Below are 18,421 nucleotides of genomic sequence, written 5' to 3'. Positions count from 1 at the left end.
AACAAGAATTTCTAATCAGGATGTTCAAGGTGATAGAAGAGGCTTCAAATAAACCTTGAAATTTCTCCATTAGTCAAAGAATCAGAGGTTTTCATCTATTTTTGTAGATTTTAATAAAGAATTCTAATTATCCCTCCAGGCACACTGATTTATAATTTTCTAAAATGATGTCAATATACTATGTGCCAAACATCTACAGACACAAACCTATCCACCCCAACCTTTCAAAAGGATCTTCATATTAATGAACACATTTGAATCCCCCAGAAAAGCTTTCTGTACTATATACTCAATAGGTATGAAAACTGATAACATGAATTTCTACAATGCACAAATAAATGGTCTTGGTGCTCTGTAATGTAAAACCTGCAAGCTTCCTCCTCTGACATTCTGATATAACTTGAACAAACTCATACCACCTTTCATTAGCATAGATAGAGCTGCTTAAAGAGAGGTCTATGGGGGAGCCATCTGACATGACCAGTGCTTAGCTGGTCATGATCACACATCAGAGGATTCTGTAGTATTTGAAATTCTTAAGTATAAAAGGAAGAAGTGATTGTGGGAGAAAAGCTTATTGATTGTAGGTACTACAGGGTTTTCCCTGAGGGGAGGCACTCATTTCCTAGTTGCCCTTTTAGAATAAAAGAAATTCATTTGAGAAGCCAAGTAGGATCATGAGAAGCAATTACTAAAGCAAGACATAGATACTTCTAAATCAATCCATAGCTATACCATTGTTGAAACTGTATAATTATTACAGAAAAACATTATATGTGTTAGGTTATGACATTTACATTCCATGTATAATAGAGGTAATATTTCAATTTTTTTTAAAGAGTTATTTATTTATGCATACAAGAACTGGGCTGTAAGCCAGAGGTGTGGTGGGTTGAGAGGATCAACCAGAGAGAGTGGGAGCAGAACAGGTGTATCTACTGAAATACACTGCTGAGGGGAGCAGCAGGCAAGTCAGGAGAGGTCTGCTGCACCATATGGATTAGCTCCGTGGCCGGCAGGGGATCAAACTCGTGCTGCAGTGGCTGGTATTAACTTGATAGCACTGTGTCTTTAAACCATGTGCCATCAGGGAGGCCCAAGAGTTCAAATTATGAATATGTGAGCATTCTTTTCCCTTTTCCAAATGGTCATATTGGTCTGATGTTCTTTGAAATATCCCCTATGTGTAACAGTTTTTCATTTCCTTCTAGCATAGTCGCACTTTAAGTTAGGTGAAATATGTAGCATGAATACAAGAATAGAGTAATTTTATAATAATACTGTTTAAGTGAAAATTGTGTTTAAAATGCAGAGGTGTGACCTTCTCAAAGTTCCAAGTGAATGGTTGTTATTCATGCATAAGTTCCCTGAGTAATGGCTGCAAGGCCATTTTCAGTAAGATTTATAGCTTTTACCAACCTAACCCAGTCATCTCTTGCTGCTTGGAAAGCCAGACTCTGAACCATGAGATTGTTTCCATGAAGAAAGTGTTTTATTAGTGAGTGGTACCACATCTGGGGAGGTGGTTAATAATCTTAAAAAATATATATATTTCCTAGTGGTAAATGAAGGAAGATTATATAGGAAAGAAAGGAAAGCAAGGGAGAAGGTTTCTTCATTCTCAGGTCTGGGAAGGTACTGGGAATATACAGGCAATCAGCCAAGTATTATTACTGACCTTGGAATAATAGCTATCTTTTGAATTATCATTTTAAAATAGCCTGCAGGTGTTTACTGCAGATTAACCTCAAAAGGAACAACAATGTTTCATTAAGCAACCCATTATGGTGGCCCTAAGGAATGAGGTAATGTGAATTATACCAAACTGCTAAATTAAAGTCATGGTGTGGGCCACGGCTCAGGTCCATCCACATAGTCACATAGGATTCATGAGGACTGCGTGGTCTCTTCTCTGGGTTACACAAAGTAACAAACAATCATATCTAGTGCTTTCACTATTATATTTATCAGAACTACTGCAGAACTGCTATCACTTCCCTGACCAGTTGGCACTGCCTCAGCTCCTAGAAGAGCTAAGGAGGAGGTTGAAAGAAAAGGAGAGGCAGAAGGGAAAAGGGCAGACAGTAGAAAGAGGTCAGTGTTACAGGTCCCCCAGGGACTAAGGGGTTCTTGAGTCCCCGTTTATTGTCCATAAGTGAATACTCAAATCCTCACTCCCTTCTGGGTTAGCAAATTCTTTCCCTTCAGCCCACTTAAGACTCTGAGGCCAGAAGCATTTGCTTTTATTTTACTCACAGGAGTCAACATTTTCCATGATGAAGTGGTTGCAGTAAAATAAATGGAAACCCAACAAGACATGAAAAAATCATTCTGCCTGAGAATAGTTCTAGGGGAATATATTACTATTAGAACTGTGAAGCAGGAGCGTGCCTATTCTCTTATTTTGTTATATTTTTAGTTCCCAAATAGGTGCTTATACTTATCACTCCTCTAGTCAGTTAGCCCTAACTCCTTTATTTTCTCTTTTGGTATCTACTGACAAGTCCATTGGTTAACATAGAGTGCCTTTATTGAGCTCACGTTCTGGTATGAAAACACAGAATACTTGCCAAATTTTACTGGGAAATCAACCCCAAGTGACATAAATTCAATTTTTAATGATCTTTTTCATTTCTGCTGCTTCTTCATTTGCTATCATATATGTTCCCAGCTCAAATTAAACTGAAAATCAAAGCAGATAATGAATATATTTTAGAAAAATATATTCATAAATATATTTATGAATATAAAAACCTTTATTATAGAAAAAACAAGTACAGTACACTATGGTCACAACTTAAAACCAATCAAAATGTAAGTTCTTTCTTCTCTGACAGGTTTTGATGTGGTAACTGGGGGACTAAGACTGCCTGGGGATTGTGGGGAGGGGGTTTTGAAAGGCACCTTTCAGGATGAACCTCTTCACAAAATTTTGCCTTTGTTTTTCCATTGTCTTTGTCTTTCAACACGTAAAGAGGCTGTAATTTGACTGTGTTTTCATTATGGAATTAGTTATTCGGACAGTGATGCCCATCAGTGATGGTGTAGTACGACTGAGACAGTACAAATAGAAGAAGAAAACTCCTGGAAGGGAGTGGGGGTTAATTTCACTGCATGAATGAGAAGGACTTTGTTTTTCAGGCTTTCAATTTCAATATGGTATTCTCAGTAACTCAGGAAACTGAGGCCCTGTTATGTGTAAGAGTCGTCTGTGACTCCTAGGGTACCTGTCAGTGTATTCCTAAGGAAAGAGCAGAATTAGGGGATTAAAGAGGAAGGACTACCTGGAGAAGCCCCTTAAGACACTGTTCTCTAAAAGGAAAGAACTGAAAGACAAAACAATTACACAATTGGGCCAACTCAATTTCCATATACTGTTTTCTAGTTAGTGTATGATATATTGCATAAGAACTTAGGCAAATAAGAGCAATCCCGAGCTTTATTATCTTAGTAAATTCCAGACCGATATGTGTTGTGCTTTTATATACTGCCCCTTGCTTGTCAAAGCAAATCAAAGATAAGGGAGGAGGGAGCTGTGGTAGACCAAAGGTGCTGATCTATTTGGAAATGTCTTTGGGAGGAGAAGTGTTCATTATTAGTGACACATCCATCCCTTCCCTGTAGCAGTTCCCTTGACTGGCAAAATGCAAAGTCTAGTCTGCTATTCCTGGGGAGGAGCCATTAAGGAGAGGAAGGGGAAGAGTCTGAATGAGAAATTTGAATAGACTTGAATGAATACCAAACTTAATCATTTTTATTTATTCATATAATAGAGACTTTAGATTCAAAGAACATTATCCTAGGTAATGATATGACTACTGACATAAATTGTATAATGCTGTACAACAATTAATCACTATATGCTTGGTATTATTGTTGTGGCACTCATAAAAACAATTTCTTTGCTTACTCTTTTGTGTTGCAGGACAATCCTATTGTATTCAAGTATTTAATTGTGTCTGTTTCTCTTAGGCTGAGCTTGCTCTTGGATAAATGCATTTTATTTTAGCAAGAATATTGCAATATCCCTCTTGTACTATGCAGGAAATGTAGACCCCCTGCTGAGTCATATATTTATATCTCAGATAAATAATCATTGCTTTCTCACAAGCAATAAAATCACTTTGCTTACATGGGGAGATGGAAGGGAAAACACTAACAAAGACTGTTTAGTGGAGATTAAAAGACTGTTTAAACCAAAGATCATGTGTATTTCATTTTCTGTAGTGAGAGACTAGAAAAGAGTTATTGTTAGGAGAAAAGTAGCACACCTGAACATCGCACACACTTGTAGAAAATAAGAACAATATTCTGATCATGAGCACAAGCACAAGCATGAGGGATGGTTGGGGGTTGATTTGGTCAAAAGCAGTTTGCAAAGCCAGCAAAGAGGAAGTAAGTACTCATCATCCAATGACTGTTACACTTCCACTTAAGTAGACTGCCTGGCACATTTGCAAAGTCATGTAATTTTAATTTAAAAAGACCTTGAGATGTTCATAGATTTATAGAGATGACAGATAAATGAGAATCTCATGCAGCCCAACATTCCAGCAAATTGTTAAGACTGCTCCTCTTAAACAAATGTTAAAAGGTGGGTATGGCTTCTCCCAGTCCTGCCATCATAAGTTATCCATCTGATTGGCTTATTATGGGCAGCTGGAAGATGACATAGTGGTAAGGGGGTATGAATGATGCAGTAGGTTACTACGAGAAATTAGAACACATCCTGAGTCAGACCCACCCAGCAGCATTTCACCACTAAATCTCCTTCTAATCGTATGTACATTTAAGTATCAATTATTATTCTATTTGTCTCACTTGGGAGGTTAATGAAAATTACATAAACTGATAATGGCTTTTTCTTAAGTATTAAACACATGATTGAGAGACCAAAGAAATGGCATAAATCATACAAATAAGGAAATAAAAAGCTGAATCTGCAAAATAAAATGTTACCAATAGACCACATTCAAGTTGCTGGTAATTAGATATTGTGAACCCAAAATACATTTCCTTAGTAACAAAGAAGTACATAATGTCTTATAATGTGAAGTCTTTATATTCTTATATGATGAAGAGCCTTTATTTTTGGTAGTACATAAGCAACCTATAAATAATATGTATGTATCAATACAATATTCCCTAATCAGAATTATTACTGTATACTAAAATATAATCACAAAATGAAACTATTTAAAAACTAGGGCCTCCCTGGTAGTGTAGTGGTTAAGTATTAGAGCTATCGCTGTTATGACCTGAGTTTGATCCCCGCCCAGCAAGCTAACCCATATGTGGTGCAGCAAACCTCTCCTGCTGAACTGCTGCTCCCCCTTAGCAGTGTATTTAGGTAAATCCACCTGCTATGTGCCCACTCCGTCTCTGGTGAATCCTCTCACACACACCCCTGCACCTCTGGCCTATACCCCAGTTCTTCTATACAAAAGGAAAAAAAAAGAAACTATTTAGAAACCTAATCACATATTTAAAAACACCCTGTCCTTATTTTAAGCCCTATTTTCTTTGGGTAATAATTATTGAAATCAGTGTTATTGGTAATGTCAAAATAGTCACTAATTTCTTCTGAATATGCACACACACATACCTACAAACACAAACACATACCTACAAAACCATACATACACACTTATGGGAAATAGATTATGGGTATATATAAAATAGTCCAAAATAATCATAGGATGAAAAGGAATAGATAATAATAAATAGAGTATAGGGCCTCCCCATTGGCACAGCGGTTGAGCGCTGGACTGCAAAGCTGCCTGCAGCCTCTGAAGCACCGGTTCGATCCCCGGCCACTGCCGAGGGTCCCACATGGCACACAGACCTCTCCTGCCCCCCACTGCTCCCCTCAGCAGTGTGCTTTGTCAATCTGCCTGATCTGCTCCCTGCTCTGGCTCTGGTGAATTCTCTCACCCTCTCACACTTCTGACTTTACCCAGTGCTTGTATAAATAAATAAATAAATCTTTAAAAAATATAAACAGAGTATAAAAGACAACAAAAAGTAATCTTGGAAGAATCAGAGTAGGAAGAACCAGGACTTCTCTCCACACTTAGACAATAGTGGACTGACAGAATATGTCTGATATAACTATTTTGGAAATATGGAGTCCATGGAAGGCTTCGACTTCAAGGGGAAAGGCTTGGAAAATGAATTGTGTATAATTTCAACTTGAGACAAAGTCACAGATATCAGTTCCTCACCCACAGTCCTTTGGTATGTTGTACACATGTTTCAGAAGTAGCTTATACAGCATTGGGGAAGTTGGTTGTACAAAGGGACCCTGCCCTCCAAATACCGAAGGTCAGAATTCAGATCACTGATTGTTGCTTCTGGTATCAAAGATACAGACAATTCGGAAGCTATTGTTGTCACATTCCCTGTCTCCTCGTTTGAAGTGACTTTCGGGGCTTTAAAAAACTGGCACCCTTTTCCTCTTTCCTTCATTTTCTTTCTCTTCCCCATTTTCTTTGTCTTCAGCATTCATTAAAAACTAGGACATTCAAAAGCATCTATGCAGGAGAAACTGGAAAGTAAGTTGATTTTGTGAAATCAACAATTGAAAGGGATTGGCAAAGAGTTGAATAGCAGCAGAGTTCCTATGTTATTGAAGTTAATCTGATATTCAAATTAGTTTAATTCTCATGGTAAGAAAATTACTGTAGAATATTCACAAAAGGAAATGGGAAATAAATTGAAACATTCTACTACCAAAAAATCAATTAAATACAAAGAAATAAATACAGGAAATTATGGACAAAAAAATTAAGGCATATAGAAAACAAATAGCAAAATAACAAAGTACATACTTCCTTAACATTAATTGCTTCAACTATAAATGGATAAAATTCTACTAAAAAGACAGAGATTGACAGAATGGATTAAAAATCCATGATCCAACATTTCAATCTAAAGGATTCTTATTTTTGATCCAATAACAAATCATTAGGAACTGAAGCATTGGGGAGGGGGATATTCCATAAAACTAGCAATCAAAAGAGAGCAAGGGTAACTATACTAATAGCAGATGAAAGAGAATGTATCAAAAATTTTTCATGAAAGACAAAGAGAGTATGAGAAGTTTCTATGCAAAAAATATATGAATTAAATATTTACATACCTATTAACAGACCATCAAAATATAAAACAAAAACTAAGAGAAATGAAGCAACAGAGTTATGCAAAAATAGTTGGAGAGTCCAATATCCCTCCTATAATGGATAGACTCACCAGACAAAAAGAAGTATGGCAACAATGAAATAACGAATTCCAAGACACACAAAAAATCTGCCAATATTAAAATAAAAAGATAGGAAAATCTGAATAGACCTGTGGTAAGCAGATTGAAGTGATAATTTAAAAAGTCTCCTGAGGAGAAGCCCTGTGTCCAATGCTTTTACTTATGAGTTCTAACAAATATCTAAAGATAAAATAAGACTGATCTCTCTTAATTTTCCAAAAAAATTGAAGAGACAGTATTTTATAGCCCATCCTTTGACAGCATTTCTCTGATACCAAAGTCAGACAATGCAGATGAAAGTAAACTTCAGGGGGCCTCCCCAGTGGCACAACAGGTTGAGTGCAGCACTGTGAAGCTGTCCGCAGCATCTGTGGCATCGGTTCCATTCCTGGCCAGCCAGGGAGATCCCCACATGGCAGAGCAGACCTCTCCTGCCTTGCCCACTGCTCCCCTCAGCAGTGCCTTTGGTCCGTCTGCCTGTTCTGCTCCCGCTCTATCTCTGGTGAATTATCTCATCCTCCTGCATCTCTGGCCTGTACCCCAGTTCTTGTATAAATAAATAAATATTTTCTTTTTTTAAAAAAAGTAAACTTCAGAATAATAGCATTAGTTAACTTTGATGGAAAACTACCAAATCAAATTCAACACCATATGAAAAGGCTTATAAATTATGCCTCAACAAAATTCTACCAAATCTAATTCAATGATGTATAAAAAGGCTTATAAATTATGATCAAGATGGTTTTATTCCTGGAATGCAAGGATGGTTTAAGCCAAAATAGATGATTATTATATGCCACATTAACAAATAAAAGCAGGGCCTCCCCGGTGGTGCAGCAGTTGAGTGCTGGGCTGTGAAGCTGCCCGCAGCCTCTGCAGCACCAGTTCAATCCCCAGCCACTGGCGAGGGTCCCACATGGTGTGCACACCTCTCCTGCTGCTCCCCTCAGCAATATATTTCGTCGGTCTGTCTGTTCTGCTCCCCACTCTGGCTCTGGTGAATTCTCTCTCACCCTCCAGCGCTTCTGACTGTACCCAGTGCTTGTATAAATAAATGAATAAATTAAAAAAAAAAAAACAAAAAACAAATAAAAGCAGGTAAAGCCACACATGATCATCCCAATTGTTCAGAAAAAAAAATGAAATATATAAACACACTTTCATAATAAAAACACTCAAAACAACAAAAAAACAGAAGTTAGCTCTCTCAACATAATAAAAACCCTGTATGAATAAACCACAGGTAACATCATACTCAGTGGTGAAAGACTGAAAGACAGAACAATGATACACAACATAAAAAGATGATACCCATCACTTCAATAACTAATGAGATATGTTAGCATAGAGGTATTCCATGTATTCTTCTACACTAAAGCAAACACAGGTGTGTAATTTTGCCCTTAAGATACTGCCAATTCATCAAATAATTTCAGAAGGTATCCTTATCTACTACTTGTTACATTTATTCACTACTCTCATAATGTAATATGACCGGGAACAGTTATGTCAAAATAGTAAGGATATTACAGAGCATCAGTTTGGCCATAGTAGATTATGAAGTCATCACTCCTTTGCTTAAGTTCCATTCTGTGAGTTCTTAGGAAAGAATTTATTTGAACTTTATAAACTACTCTGTGAAATAGAGGTAGTATAAATTACTTATAAAGGTAGGATTTAGATAGAAAATGGGGTGGGGAGAGATATTTTTGAAGAGGGTTCAATAGGATGTGATGTATGGACTGAGAAAGAAAAAACACATGTAGAAGAATGATTAAACAGGAAATTACAATGCAAGAGGTAATAATAGTTGATAACAAGAGGGGCAGAGTTGTGGTAAGTGAAGTACAGTGTAGACAGAGAATATCTACTACCTACCTGAAGGCCTTAAAAGTCAGTGTAATACATGATAGTTTTTAGTAACTGAAGGCAAGATAAGGTCCAACAAAGAAGAGACAATTGTTAAACATGGACACAGGTAGTAAAAGTTTTCCTCATTTCTCCTATACCCAGCCAATTTTGTGTGATCATGACTGAGGACTGTACATGTGATTGTGGATAAAGGAAATAATGGGCTAGAAATATTACAACTATTTCTGTGTGACAAGGTTAGCACACACCAAAAGCAACCATTTGTGTCATAAAATAAGATTTTTCTTTTTACATCTTAAAAAGACGGGTACATGCGGAATATGGGGAAAAGAGAACCACCTGCATAGCTATAGGTGGGCAAGAGAACTCAAGAAAAATAATTTCTAATCTCGAGGACCATTAAGTTGAAAGTCCTGAAGGAGATTGTTGCATGAATATGTATCTATTATATGACTAAAGATGGAATTTCAAATCCATAAGAGGAAAATTGTAAAAAGGAGTTAGAGGGCCTCCCTGGTGGCACAAGGGGTGAAGATGCAACCTATGGAGCTATCCACAGCCACTGCAGCACAAGTTTGATCCCTAATCGGGGAGCTACCCACATGGCGCAGCAGACCTCTCCTGACTCTCCCGCTGCTCCCCTCAGCAGTGTGTTTCAGTTAATCCTCCTGTTCTGTTCTCCACTCTGTCTCTGGGTAATCCTCTCAACACCAAACTTCTGGCCTGTATCCCAGTTCTTGTATGAATAAATAAATAAATCTTTTTAAAAAGAAACTAGAGATTACTGCTTTAGCATTAGAAAAAATACTTTAAATCAGATACCTAGTTTACATCATTTAAAAATATACACTCCAGGGCCTCCCCGGTGGCGCAGCAGTTGAGCGCTGGGTTGCGAAGCTGCCCGCAGTCTCTGCAGCACCGGTTTGATCGCCGGCTGCTCCCCGGCCACCGGAGGAGGCTCCCACATGGCGCGCAGACCTCTCCTGCCGCCCGCTGCTCCCCTCAGCAGTGTACTTCGGTCCTTCTGCCTGCTCTGCTGTCCGCTCTGGCTCTGGTGAATTCTCTCACCCTCGTGCGCTTCTGACTGTACCCAGTGCTTGTATAAATAAATAAAAATAAATCTTAAAAATATACACTCTAGAAGCAATTCGGAGTTAAAATGAAAATATGTTATAACATTTTTTTTTCATTTTGCGCCATTGGCCTTTTTAATTTTTTAAAAAATTTATTTATGAATAGAAAAAAATGGGGTATAGGCCATTGGGGGTGAGGAAATTCACGCCAGAGACAGAGGGGTGAGGAGAACAGGAAGATTTACTGAAATACCCTGCTAAGGGGAACAGTGGGCGAGAGAGGAGAGGTCTGCTATATGTGATAGTTCTGAGCTTAACCCCTATGTCATGAGGGAGGCCCCACCATTAGTCTTTCTGAGCATGACACAAATATTAAATTACATAGAAGTGTAATTTGTGTTCATATAATTGAAAATAGCTCATAAAAATGATTATATATAGTGTAAGTAACTTAATGCATAAAATTATTAACAAATGGCATAACTTACAAATGACTAGTTATTTCTCATATAGAGTTCTTACAGATAAATATAAAATTATTATTAAAAATAGATAAGATATGAAAAGTCTTTCTGTGATAGTAACATATATTGAGCATTTAACATGTCGGGCAGTATGTCAGATGCTCTGCTAAAATTGTGTGTATGTTAACACTTCCTGACTAGGACTCTGTGCTAGATTCTGCTATTTGCTTATTACTTATGTCATTTTATCCTTGCAATGGCATAGGTGCTCATCTCTTTTTCATAGATGAAGAAAAATCATTTCAACACAGTTAAGTGCCTTTTCCCAGGGTTAAATAATGGTGAAATAACAGAATAATCTGATCTCAGAGTCCAGGCTTTTAACCACTAAATTGCTTGAAGTTGTAAATCTCTATTGTTTATAAGAGTGAATATTTTGTAAATAGGTGTCAACTAAATTATGCTATACTTGTAATTTGTAGCGATATGTAATGGCCAAGCAAAAATGAGATAAATAGTAGATATTGTCTTGGAAAGCTATTTCAGAACATAGCATTTAGTGGAAAATTGTTGTAGAGAACAATGACCTATTTGTGTTTCAAAATCCCTCTATACTGGCAAGTTCATAACTGTCCCAGAAGCATGGGGGAAATGGTTGGTCATAGAGTTATAGAGCAACATATTTAAGTGTGAGGAGATCAAGAAGTTCTTCCCAATAGTTTTTCTATGAATTTGGTAATGTTCGAGACTTTCTTTCACAAAGAAATATACTCTGATATTACCACTTTTTTTTAAATTTAAAACCCATAAGGGAATTATGAACAGGCTGTTTTGACTATAGTTTCCTTGGATTTGTAGGTCAGTATGAGTGTACATACATATTGTTTGACATACCTAATATGCTATTGTTAAAGGAACACATTAAAATGGACATTCCAAAGTACTTTGTGAAATAGAACTTACTGTAATAGTGTTAATTTTTATTAGTTTATGTATAATACTTAAGTTTGTAGGGTGCAGAATAAATTAAACTTATTTGAAGATTTTTGTGACTAAACCAATGAAATAACTCTGTGTTCAAAAACTGTAAATGAATGTTTCTCTAACATACATTATTTTATACATTGACATCTTAATATGTTTAATAATGTTTCATCAAAATATATTTTTAGATTTTGTATTTGATTAATTTTGGTGGCTCCAGAATGGGTTAAAATATTGTCAAATAGAACAAGTCCTAATTCCTTTCCCACACACACATTAGGCTTTCTTAATTTTCCTTCAATGTAGACTTCTCCCTGAAGTTTTTCGTACATGTCCACTCTCTGACCCTGAGGTCAGGAAATGAAGCTCATATTTCTTTCTCTGTAATTCTTTCATGCACCAAGTTTATGACTTCCACCTTGAGATGTCATTACCAGTGAGGCTGAATTATTATATACCAAATTGAAATGAACCAGGAAATGTGTTTCTCACAATATTTCACAATTCCTAATGCTGGTACAGGCCCTGATAGAATCCAAAAAATTGCTATCAAGGCTCAGATTGAATGTGAACCATGGAATGCTTCAATTCACATTAGAAAGATCTATCACTGCCCTGCATTGACATGGGGTTAATTTAAAACTAAAGTCGTAATCAGTTGAGTTGCCATTTGGACATCCATAAATAATGCAGATCTGAATTATCTGTGATTAGTCTTTGTTGTCATTCAGTGCCTCTATATAGACTGATTTTTACTTGTTTAGTTGAAATCAATGTGTAGTCAGACATGTTTTTCAGCTCCTCCTGACTATCCTTATTTTTTGCTTGAATATCTATTGAAGTATAGTAACATAACAGGAAAGTGCACTTCCCATTAAGTGCACTTCTCATTGCATACAGCGCGATATTACCGAACACTTAGATGAAGAATAACAGCACTTCCAGTATACCAGGTTGGTGTCTTGTTATCATTTCTGTCCATGCAGAGATTTCAGGAAACTGCCATCAAAACTGTCAGTTGCTTCCATACTAAAGTGGTTGTTTCTCAGGAGAAAGGCTAGAAGTTGTATGTGAGATCCATTGCCATCATCTACCAATGCCCACACATATGCTTGTTCATGCTTACAGCTGCTGCAGGTGAATAATAATTCTTCCTTCTCACCAGTCTATCATATATTACATGAATAACTCCCACTGAGAATTAAAATAGAGAACTTCTTGCAAAGGCATTGGGTAAATGCCATTGCTACTCTACACCCTGTGTTTGAACAACAGTCTTAGAAGAGCAGGGACAATCTTATCAACAACTACAACTGACACACCTTCTATGAGTCTTCTAAAGGAACCATCTTTCACAGAAAAACATGATTTAATGCTGCATTGACACTCATAGCAAACCAGGGATGTAGAATACAAAATTGAGTGTTTGATAATGATTACAGGGAACCAAAATGGACTAATGAATTCCTCACTGCATTTTAAATTTTTGGAAATTTCATACTTTTTTATTACAGAAATTCAGTATTTACAAATGTTGAAAACTCATTGTCTCATCTCCCAATTTTAATCTTTCATTTATGTTCCCCACTTCATCATCCCCTTCTTTAAAGGACTATCAACTAAAATCCAAAATTCTATGTACTTTTACCCATGGATATTTATTATTTTTATTTAAAATATAGCACTTTTTAAGCACAGATGCAATGTTATTTATCATGCCTAAAATATTGACTAATTCCATAATAATACTATATATTTAAGAAGTGTTCAAATATCTTAACTCATAATTGTTAACAGATTTTTTTTTTTTTAAATCAGGGTTCTTAAAAGGTCTAATATCACAGTTAGTTGATATGTTGTTTTAGTTTCCTTTAATCCGTAGATTTTCTCTTTCCTCTCGCTTGCACTTCCTCTCATTCTCACTTTCTCTAGCAGTTTATTTGTTAAAGATTCAGGTGGGGTTTTCCACAATATGGTTTTGGTTGATTGCATCCTTGGGATATTATTTAATGTACTTCCCTGTCCCCTGTTACTGTTAGAGGCTTAATGGGATTTTGTATGTGGTATTGTGTGCTTCCAACAGGAGGCACATGTATTAAATGTCCACTCCTTTTTATAATTTTAACTGTTAGTGATCATTATCTCCATGTCTTTGTTTCCCTAGTATGTTTTTAAACTACAATATTCCAAATCTACTATTTTTCATTGAGTGTTCCCTCAAAGACAAATCATTTATAAGTATTTAGTGACCCTTGAGTATAGTTTGGAAAGGCCAGATAGACCCTTGATTCTTGCCCTCTATGTGTCTGTTTTTAATACCTTCCTGAGACCCCCAAGGGGACTTCTGTGTGTTCGGTCCCAATTCTGCCTCTTTAAAGGTGTTTTAACTCTGGAAAATCACTATTCCTCTCTGTGGGTATATGGATCTGGCAAAGATTTTTCAGCAATGAGATGTAATATACATGACTGTCTAGCAGACTTTCTTGAAGATGGTTGGAACTCAGTACATTATCATTATCATAACTTTTGTTTAAATCTCCCAGATCCAATCTCACACATCAATAATCTGGGTAGGTACTTTATTATAATAAAATGGCTTGATGAGATAAGAGAAAACAGAGAAACCTGTGTTTTAAGGCATGTAACATTTGGAAAGTGCAGTCTTGCTAAGTGAATGCTTATCTAGCTGCAAAGTGGAAGAAAACATGCCGTAACTCTTGTAAACTCATGGGTGTCATATAGAAAAGGAAAAAAGCATGTGCCTAAACAGAAATGATAAAATTGTGCTTAATGTTGCTTTTATGCTTTACATCTGTGGGAAGATAAGTGAGTATGCATATGTGTCTGTCTCTCTGTAGATGTATACATACAAATATATGTATTTCCAGAAACTGAACAAAAGAAAAGTGTTTTGTATTTGCTTTATTTTGTTTTTATCAAAGAAAACATGTCCTGATACACTGAATTGTTTACATAATAACTGAAAAGAATATCCTTACATCATGTCTCTTTACCATTTCCTGAGTGACTGGACCTCAAAATGCCAGATTTTCTATAGATATTAAGCAATGAGATGGGTAATAAAGGATATGTGATAATAAAACAATAGACTCAAGAAATATAAACTTAAGTCTTTTGATGTAGTCCGGCTTCAATCTGAAAAAAATAAATATTTTTTCGATGACATTTGATATAAACTTACAAAGAAAGGAGAATAAGAGTGCTTATACAGATTATTAGTTACCTCAGCAGGTGGGAATTTGATCACTAGAAGGTCAAGACCTCATGTCTTTTATGGCTCATTATTTTCACATGTTTTCATGTCAAAATGGAATATATTTAATCCAAGTAAGTTATTTAATAATTTGTGATTCACACCTAAGTGATGAATTCTTGAATTTCTTACTCCACAACTGAATTTAAAGCACACATATAAAATGCTGGATCGGTTTTAAGATGAAATTAAAGTCAATATTGTTTCTTTATTGATAAATTCCATTGATCCATTAATTCATATCAGGATTGCCGATTTTTTCATTATTTACAAATCAATCCCTTCAACTCATTGAGACAGTGAGAAATTCTTTAGTCATGCAACCAACATGTGTTTGTCTTGGTTTTCCAGAATATGATACTCCTACCCATATTTGAAAATTATTAGTGGAAGAATAACCTATTTTTTCCTGAAATAAGCCTGAAAATTCCAGCCTCCATGGCAGCTAGAGTGATAGCATGTGACTTCACTCCTCTGGTCTTACCCCACCTTGGACTTTGAATTAGTAAATTTAGGGAAGAGACCATGGAATATGAATTCCAAAAACAGTAAAAACATCACTCAGGCTCCAGGGACAGAACTGGTAACAGTGAAAACAGCATAGGCATAGGTGTAGTGCATGGTGCAGACAGGTACATGAGTAGAAGCTGTCATGCTGGGTGGCCATTAGCTGCAGCAGCAGAACTGTTCTCAGTTGATATTTGGTGTAGATTTTGGTCTATTATATATATATGTACATATATATATTTTTTTTAAGATTTATTTATTTATTTATACAAGAACCAGGGTACAGGCCAGATTCACCGGAGGGTGAGAGGACTCACCAGAGACAGGGCAGGGAACAGAACAGGCAGACTGATGAAGCACACTGCCGAGGGGAGCAGCTGGTGAGACAGGAGAGGTCTGCACGCCATGTGGGACCCTCACCTGCTGGCCAGGATGGAAACGGCACTGCAGAGGCTGCGGATAGCTTCACAGCGCTGCACTCAACTGCCTGTGCCACCAGGGGAGGCCCAATTTTGGTCTATTATAAACTGCTACTTTGTTTCCCTTCTTCCAGACCATTTTCCAAGATGATTTCTAGACTTCCTGACCTTTATGTGTATCACCCATTCTCCTCTGGTGAATATTTTGCTTAAATTAGCTAGTTTGTTTCTTCTGCATGAAACAAAGACCCTTAACTGGCATGGGGAGTCCCAAATCATAAGGGGAACACAGTTAATAGGCAAGTGATTTTCCTTTATTTTTTTTTAAGATTTATTTATGTATTTATACAAGAACCAGGGTACAGGCCAGAGTGTTGGGGGTGAGAGGATTCACCAGAGACAGAGTGGGAAACAGAAAAGGCAGACTGACGAAATACACTGCTGAGGGGAGCAGGGGGCACAACAGGAGATGTCTGCTGCACCATGTGGAACCCTCGCTGGCCAGCCAGGATCAAAACGGCGCTGCAGAGGCTGCGGACAGCTGCACAGCATGGAGGCGCTCAACTGCCTGCGCTGCCAGGGGAGGTCCAATCTGAGAGTGATTTTCTAACATCTGAACTAGTATTTGGGGAGAACATTCTGTACATCTTTACCATGCAGTAGAAAAATAAATGTATTCTTTGCTCTCTGAACTCTAGTCATCTGGATAGATGTTACACTAATTTTCAAATGAATCTAGTCACTATCTAGATTGAAAACTTGACATAGCAAACCTACATGCAGGTGTCAGTGAAAACATTTGATTTGCATGAGTGTCAGTGTGAAAGACTGCAGAATACTAGGCAGTCTCAGCTCATTGATATTCTCAATAGGTTTTTCTCTGGTGCTTGCATTTTAAAAATATGTTGCATGTTTTTTTTGCTATTATTTCCCTCTGGTAAGTAAGTTTAAAGGGCATTGTAGAGAAGTAGAAATGCCCATGAAATAATAAGTAGATGTGCCTGAAAGGCACCAACAAGTCACACATTAAATAAAATTTAGAAGTAGTAAAGTATATTAGAGAGTTGACTAGTAAAAGACATTATAATGATATGTACATATTCACATCAATTGTGCATATGTGTTGTTTCTCTGCATGAGAAAAAGAACATTTGGGAAAGTGTTGTTGGTTCTGGATATTGTCAACCTCTTATTCATATATTGAAATAAATCAGAAAATTAACTTAAGCAGTGCATTGATAATTACTGTCAGCAAGGGATGCCACTGAATACCATGCTGATATGGCAGAAAGTGTTGACTATATTTGAGAAGTGAATAAAGTCACAAATGATACGTAAGATGATTTATTTAGTAAAAGAGCTGAGAAATAGTGAATTCAGGGTAGATTGTAGGTCAAGAGACTTCTAATAATAATTAGGCTGTAGGAGTCTTCTGTGAATAGCAAAGGTGTATTACTGCTGACTTTGAGTGTCTTAGAAAATGACTGACAAAAAAGCAAAAAAAAAAAAACAAAAACAAAACATAAATTTTGGTAAGTAGCCCAAATTCAGACATGGCCAGGAATATTCTGACAAACTTGTCAACACGTAACAAATCAGTTTTGAGAAAGACATTCCACTTGATTTTAATTGTTTTAAAAAAAGAAAAGGAAACTCATAGATAGTATTGCTATTCTTCAAAGAATCTTTACATTGTTCAGACCAGATAATTGCTCTTGAAATTATCTGGATTTCTGAAATTATCTGAAATTAACTGGATCATAACACAACAAGTACAAAAAATTCAATTCCCAAAAAGCAATTGTAAGTTTGGATAGCTATGTAATTGATCTCATATGGTAATAATGCAAGGTGGCAGTCATTTTCTGTTTGTTCATTGTTTTTTAGCCATCCCATTTTTGTAATTCAGGTGAAAAGAGTGTTCACCAATCACTTAAGTTAAACTTGCAACACTTCATTCAGGCTGTTCTAGCCTTTCCTTTTCCAGAAAGCTCTCAAGGTTCCAGAGAGCAGCAGCTGAACTCTGCATCCATCACAAAGTTTAGCAAGGTTATAGATTGCTATCATTATTTAGGCAACCTGCAACTTTGTGATATTTCTATGGGTATTATCTGAAACTAGATCCAATAGCACTTCAGATTAAATTTAGTTGAGATTACAGAAATCTTCATTTAAGGTAAAGGGGAAAAACCACAGAATTGTGGAATAAGCTTATGGAGTTCACATTTCATGTTTGAAAAAGATTTCAGTCACTCCAACCACTGTAGTAGGAAAAGATATTCCACAGAGAGAAGAAAGCCCTTCTTTTATTTTCTTTCAATTTCCTTCCACCTACATTTTTCTATAGGGCATATCTGTGATGATAATTCTGTACTTAAAAATATCAAGGCATGTTGAAGTCAGAAAGAGTAGTATATATTTCCCCAGAGGTCTTGGTATTCTAGCTGAATACAATAACTGATAAATATTTGAGTTGCCCCTTTTGGGGAAAGGTGAAAATGCATTTAAGTTTCATGAAGGATGTATATTACCATAGGCTGGAGTTGCTTTATTTTATCTTTGATTTT

At 36.5% G+C, this 18,421-nt stretch overlaps 1 long non-coding RNA gene across 3 annotated transcripts in view; it reads left to right on the top strand.

The window, feature by feature from the left end:
- The window catches only part of LOC119239975 (uncharacterized), a 192,804-nt gene that overhangs the window by 84,517 nt on the left and 89,866 nt on the right, over positions 1-18,421 (top strand). The gene's annotated exons all lie outside the window — the stretch shown is intronic.

Source organism: Talpa occidentalis, unplaced genomic scaffold, assembly GCF_014898055.3.
Source record: "Talpa occidentalis isolate TD23 unplaced genomic scaffold, MPIMG_talOcc4v2.1 talOcc4.12, whole genome shotgun sequence".
Lineage (NCBI taxonomy): Eukaryota > Metazoa > Chordata > Mammalia > Eulipotyphla > Talpidae > Talpa > Talpa occidentalis.
Note: the sequence above shows the minus strand (reverse complement) of the source record. Positions and strands in the feature narration are given on the sequence as shown.